Below are 6090 nucleotides of genomic sequence, written 5' to 3' on the forward strand. Positions count from 1 at the left end.
TGCTATCACGTCTTTTAGAGCAAACTTTAAAAAAATAAAAAAGAAAAGTATGTTAACTTTGTTAAAACTAATAAATGTTCAAGCCGTTCTTTTGACAGCTGACATTTCTCTCCATGAATGCCGTCCTCCGTTTTGTTGTGATGAGACAGTGTACTCTGAATGACTCGTGAAATACTTGAAACTAATTGCACTGTTTACGTTGAACGTGTCATTGTTTTATAAGGCCAATTCGCACATTACAAACTCACACAAAACACAAAAACAAATAAATAAATGTAACATCTTTTCAGCTGTGCCGGCATGATGTCTCTTATTTTGGGTGTTAGGTACTTAAAAAAAAAAAAGCAAGCAAATCTAACCTATCAAGTCAGCTTATATACTTAAAATCACAAAGTTACCGATTTTTGGTTTGTTTTAAAAATACAAAGTATTTTTTTTTCTTAAATTTGACCTAAATTTCAAGTTCTTTAAAAGCAACGTGTTTAAATCTATTCATGTAATTCTCTTAAATATTTAGATTTTGATGGATCTCCCCCTGATTATTAGAAGTCTTTATCTGGCCACACCTCACAGAACTTTCAAGAGGCACCCTTGAGTTAAACAATGTCAAACAATTAAACTAGTTATTAATACATTGTTATGTTATTATTATACACCTGGTTTTATACTCAAAACAAAATGCTCTTTCAATGTTTTAGGCCAACCCATCAAGAAAATCCTAGCTATGAGTACATTTCCCCGCAATATTTCCAGCGGAGGAAAAAAAAAAGATCATTGTTCATCACATATCATTTAGTTTATAAGGCTGTCTTTGGACGGACTCCATTGTATTTTTCTAAGTTTCTCTATTTCAGACAGGACTAATCAATCCCAGAAGATCAAAAGCTCACCTTTCAAAAAATAGATAGGTCAAGATATGGACGAGCGGGAGTACTGGCTGGTCCACACCAGGGGGCACTGTCTCCTCTACACATAGGCATGGTGTAACGTTCCCATTTTCCTGTACACCGGTGAGTGATTATGCGCATGCATGCATTGTGTATCGAAAAGCCTCGATATGCAAACACATATATAATAACGAGAGCATGTGCATGCAGATTGTAAATGTGTGCACACTCGAAAATTGCCATTGTAAAAGTGCACCTGTTGGCCTGTTAAAGCGCACTTTAGGTTTGTGTGGGGGTGTCTGTTAAACTCCAGACTTGTGCATTCCAGGTCTCAGTTTCAGACAGACTGCAACTCCAAATATATATGAGCCCGTTGGAGATATAGGAGATGGGAGCTGAGAGATCAACGGATCGACAGAGGGGACGAGGCAGACAGGGAAAATGAGGGGAAAAAAGACGGGATGGTGCACACATCGAAGTGGGCAGACAGACAAAGGTCAGACAAGGAAAAATATGCACACCCTTCAGTGAAACGTAATCACAGTTTCAGACAAAATCAGCTGTAGAAGTAACTGAAGATCATTTCAGTTCAGTTGAAGATTGTGAAACATTAAAGCAACTGGTGTTTGATATGTTAATCGATTTACTAAGTGAGTTCATATTTTTTGTTAAAATATCAACATTAGGGGGAAAAAGACTGTTGCTTCCTTGTTAAAGTCTGAATAATAAACATAAATTTACTTCCTCTGCTCAGTCATTATAACCTTGAACCAGTTGTAGAGATAAAACAAAAAAAAAAACAAGTTATCTTATTCAAAAAGACTGAAACCATTGTCTATTTTTCTCATATTACTCTCAACACAATTAAACACTAAATTATAAGGACTTAGCAAAGTTTTCTTGCATTGCATATTCTTTTAGGGGTGTCTTGCTTTCTGCAAAAAATAAAAAAAAATCATTTATTTTAAGGCAGTAGGCATTTGTTGAAATGTGGTTGATCAACAAATTTGACTAATTAGTTGGAAAAGTGGATAAGATTGATTGAATCCGATCTTTGGTACTTTGTGTCATTTGGAAATTATGAATCCAAGGAAAAACAGATCATGCGGAGATCCTCAAGGATCCATTTGTAGCCAACTTTTGTTCTATGTCTACTGAATATACCCTCAGACCCCCATCCTGCTATGTGTTTGGCTTTTTGTTACAAGCTAGTGTAACAATATTAAGAAAATACAGAAGTATATTTGTGCTGCTGTTCTACAAGCAACACAATCAGATTGAAAAACATTGTTTGATTTTAAATTACTCTCATATCAAGAGGGCCACCATTCAGTTTGAGAAAGCCTCTCTTCTACGTTGCTGCTGGGAACTGTGCATTAAGTTTGCCAAGTAGTTATTGTCTTGTGTAATGTGGACTCATTTAAGCGATTTTACTTTAAAGGAAAGTGTTGTTCTCACTTTTGTTCATGTAATCTTGCATCATTTGAGAAAGCATGCGTTATGATCCAACCGTGCCGACTCTCCTGAATAAAAAAAAAAAAAAAAAAAAAAACTCCCAAAGGGCTCAACGTTTTATTCTCTGTGGGCTGGCAAAGGAATGTTCAGTATCTCAAACTTGCAGAAAAGCACGGCGCACATGTGTGTTGTGTGCTTGTTTTTTGTATGTGGGCGTGTGCAAAAGAAAGGAGAAAAACTGCATTGTGATCTTTTATTGCACAACTTAGCTGTGCTGACTTAGGCGTCTTGTGATCAAAGCAACTCCCCAAAAACTCTTGAGATCATTGTAAAAAAAAAAAAAAAAAAAAAGAGAGAGAGACAATGCTGCAGAACAAGACTTTGTGTATCTGTCAGTACATCACACATGCTGCATTTTGATGCTCTGCTGCAGTTCATCCTCTCCCCTCGTTTGGGTTTGTCAAGGAAATCTCTTTGGTGTGCTTTCTTTGTACATCGGGGGAGGGGTCAATAAAGGGAAGAGGGGGGCTGAGGGGTTGGGTGGCAGACTGGCGACAGGCCGTCATCTCTCTCCCCGCCTGGCATCTGCCCACTGCTGCCAACCCTCCTCTAATCAGCAGCCGTCCATGCGCTTGGCAGCAGAGGGGGTTTGAAATCAGCCCCTCGCCCCGAGTTAAAAACCATAAGCCCTATCACTTTGTAACCAGTACCTTTAGGGCGACTGAAGCTGGGGTGCCTCTGATGTGCTGGAGTGGAGAACATCGGTTGCCACGTTGCTTCAAATACATTGTGCTGCTAGCACTGTTGTTGCTGTTGTTCTTGTTTATATAGTATTTTTCTAAACATCACAAGCGAGCTCTTTCTTTAGGTTTGATTTGTTTAGCATGCTGCGAACAGACACGGACGTTGAGAAAATGGTTCTAAGGGAGGAAAGTGAGGCAGTAAATGGATGGGGCTTGAAGCGTAATTCCTCTTGAAAATAAGCAGGGAGACAACATCCGCACTTGTAGTGAAACACAAGTCCTTTTGCTTTGCTTTATTCTGACATGCTGTCTGAATTGGTGGGACAAGGGGAACAATGTGCCTGTGTCCTGATTTATAATGGAGACTATTACCCCATGTTACTTCATTGCAAGCGTCGGTGCCTTGCCAAAGTATTCATACCCCCAGACGATTTTCACTTTTTGATGTTAATACAGAAAGCAGTTTTTGGGAAAAAAAAAAAAAAAGCGTTTAAGTGGCATGAGTGTTCATGCCAGCCCTCCTGAATCAACACTTTGTAGAGCTATCATTCTCAGCTTAATGTTTTAAAAGCATATCTCCACCAGGTTTGTACATTCAAGAGTGAATAAGATGCCAAATGCTTGACAATAGCTTTGGCTCAGTCAGACCGAATGGAAAACCTCTATGAACAACTTTCCAGTCTTGCCATAAATTCTCAGTTGGATTCAGGTTTCAACTTTGACTGGGCCATTGTAACACATGACCATTCTGTATGTTTTTGGTCACTGACTGTTCTGCTGAGAGATGGACCTTCAGTCCAGTCTTAAGTCTTTTGCAACCTCAAATAAAGTTTCTTCCAGTATTGCCTTAGCTTTAGCTCTATGGGGCTTTCCATCATCAATGACCAACCTCCTTGTATTTGGTGTAGACAAGATTCATACAGCATGATGTGTGCATTCAGATGTGCTAAATTAGTTTTGCTCCACACAAAGCTGGCCCAAGGCAAAAGCAAACTAAGCCACTGCTTGAGGCCCCCAAACCATGAGGGCGTCTCCTAATCCTTGAATTTTATCACAGACCAGGGATCTGAAATTTTTGTTGAAAATGGGATTAATGTTCAATTGGATTTTACTGTTTTACCATAGATACAATAAGATGGTTCAGAATTTAAATTTACAAATTAAAAGAATTAGTGAGTTCACTTTATAAAAGTTCAAACATTTACCTTTATTGTCATTTAACCCTCCTCCGATTTTTTGCTTTTCACTCTGTATGCGGTTCGGTGAGGTTGCACTGATACTGCGTACGCCTTTCCGAGTTTTTTTTTTCTTTTTCTTTGTATGTGGTTTTGAAAACTGTTGATCTGACAGGACAACCCTTCCCCACCCTCCACTTTCTCTCTGTCCAACCATGACATTTGCCACACCTGTCCTGAGCAGGAGGGTTTTAACATAGTTACAATCTCGACTAAGCTGAGTTTCTTTTTGTGGATTTGAGTTCAGGTTGTTCAAAACTAGATCTCACCAGATGATGAACAATTATCCGTGATTGTTTTTAAGCTGAATTAAAATTGTCGCCCTCTTACCAGATTTCATCAAATCTGTATTGGTGTATTGGTGGAGATCTTCAACAGGAAGAAATCAAATGCTGCGGTAACAAAAGACCTTGGGTTTGCCCTAGCTCAACACTCCCTCTTTCATATATAGGCCAATAAGTCAACTTTTGTTCTTATATGACCAGAGACACTTCTGTCACATATCCCTTGCATAGCTCGTACCAAACTGCAAATTGGACTTCTTCTCACAATGCCCTTCTTTTTGCCAATATTTTTGCCAATATTGAAGACAGCCTGGCTGTCTTCAATATTTTTATGAACGTTCTGGCTTCTTCTCTGCTTATTGCTCTCCTTTTCAGTTCTTGGTAGGTTTGGAGTTTTACCACTATCTTTCCACTAGTAAGTGATGCACTGAACGTTGCTCTTTGGGAAGTTCAAAATGTAAAACATTCTTTTAAAACCTAGCTCTGTTTTCAACTTCTCTACAACATTTACCCTCCCTGACACATCTGTTATGTCTTAGCTCTTGTGTCCTTGGCCGATGCACTTCAACCTCTTTGCCTGCTTGTGACGGTCAGAGGGCATGGAGGTGACAATTGTATAGCAACCTCACTTCTGTCAGTCTGGCCCATAGCAGCTGTGGCTACAATGTAGCTGATCACCATCAATGTGACGCGATGTGGAGTTATCTGACTTGGTTAAAGCATTATGCAAGTGCAGGCCACTGTTTGTTTAGTGATATTCTCTAACAAATCTGTGAGGCCTTCACAGACATTCACTTCTCTCCCACAGTTATAAACAACTGTGTGTCTTTCACCCAAAATTCCAATAAAACTATCTGAATTTTGTAGTTGTAATGCGATGAAATGTGAAAGGGCTCGAGGGGCATAAATGCTTCTGAAGTGCAGAGTACATATATATTATGAATTACATTACACTTAATTTAATTAAACGTATTATGAACAATCTTAGAATATGTAACAAACATTGAAAACTTCCAGGGAAATGGGAAAAAAAAAAAAAAGTTGACAACTGTGTTAACATAATTTAGAAAATGTGCATTGGTGAACATGTGGTGCTTAGCAGTAAGCTCCAGAGCTCCAGGGTTCATTCATCTGCAGGATAGAGAGGGCGGGGGGATTTAGGTGAAATGGCTGTTAGCTTCAAAAGCAACAAACACAAAGGATGAGCTATGTGGAAGGGGAAGAAGCAAAAAAAAAAAAAAATCCACAAATTATAGGAATTATGTGCAGCATGGGTTTCAAACACAGAGACATCCATAGAGGCTGATTGATGAACGAAATGAGTTCCCGAAAATCAAACGGGGCAAATAAAGGGAGACACAAAGGGGAAACAATTTGAAATGGACTAACCCTCTCCGGTGGCTCTGCAGCCAAGGGTCGGGCAGATAGGGTTGCCTAGAAAGAGTCTGCTGACAGCCAGTGTCACTGGGCTTTGTAATCATTGTGC

The sequence above is a fragment of the Poecilia reticulata genome, chromosome 16 (genome assembly GCF_904066995.2).
Source record: "Poecilia reticulata chromosome 16, P_reticulata-male-v2, whole genome shotgun sequence".
Classification (NCBI taxonomy): domain Eukaryota; kingdom Metazoa; phylum Chordata; class Actinopteri; order Cyprinodontiformes; family Poeciliidae; genus Poecilia; species Poecilia reticulata.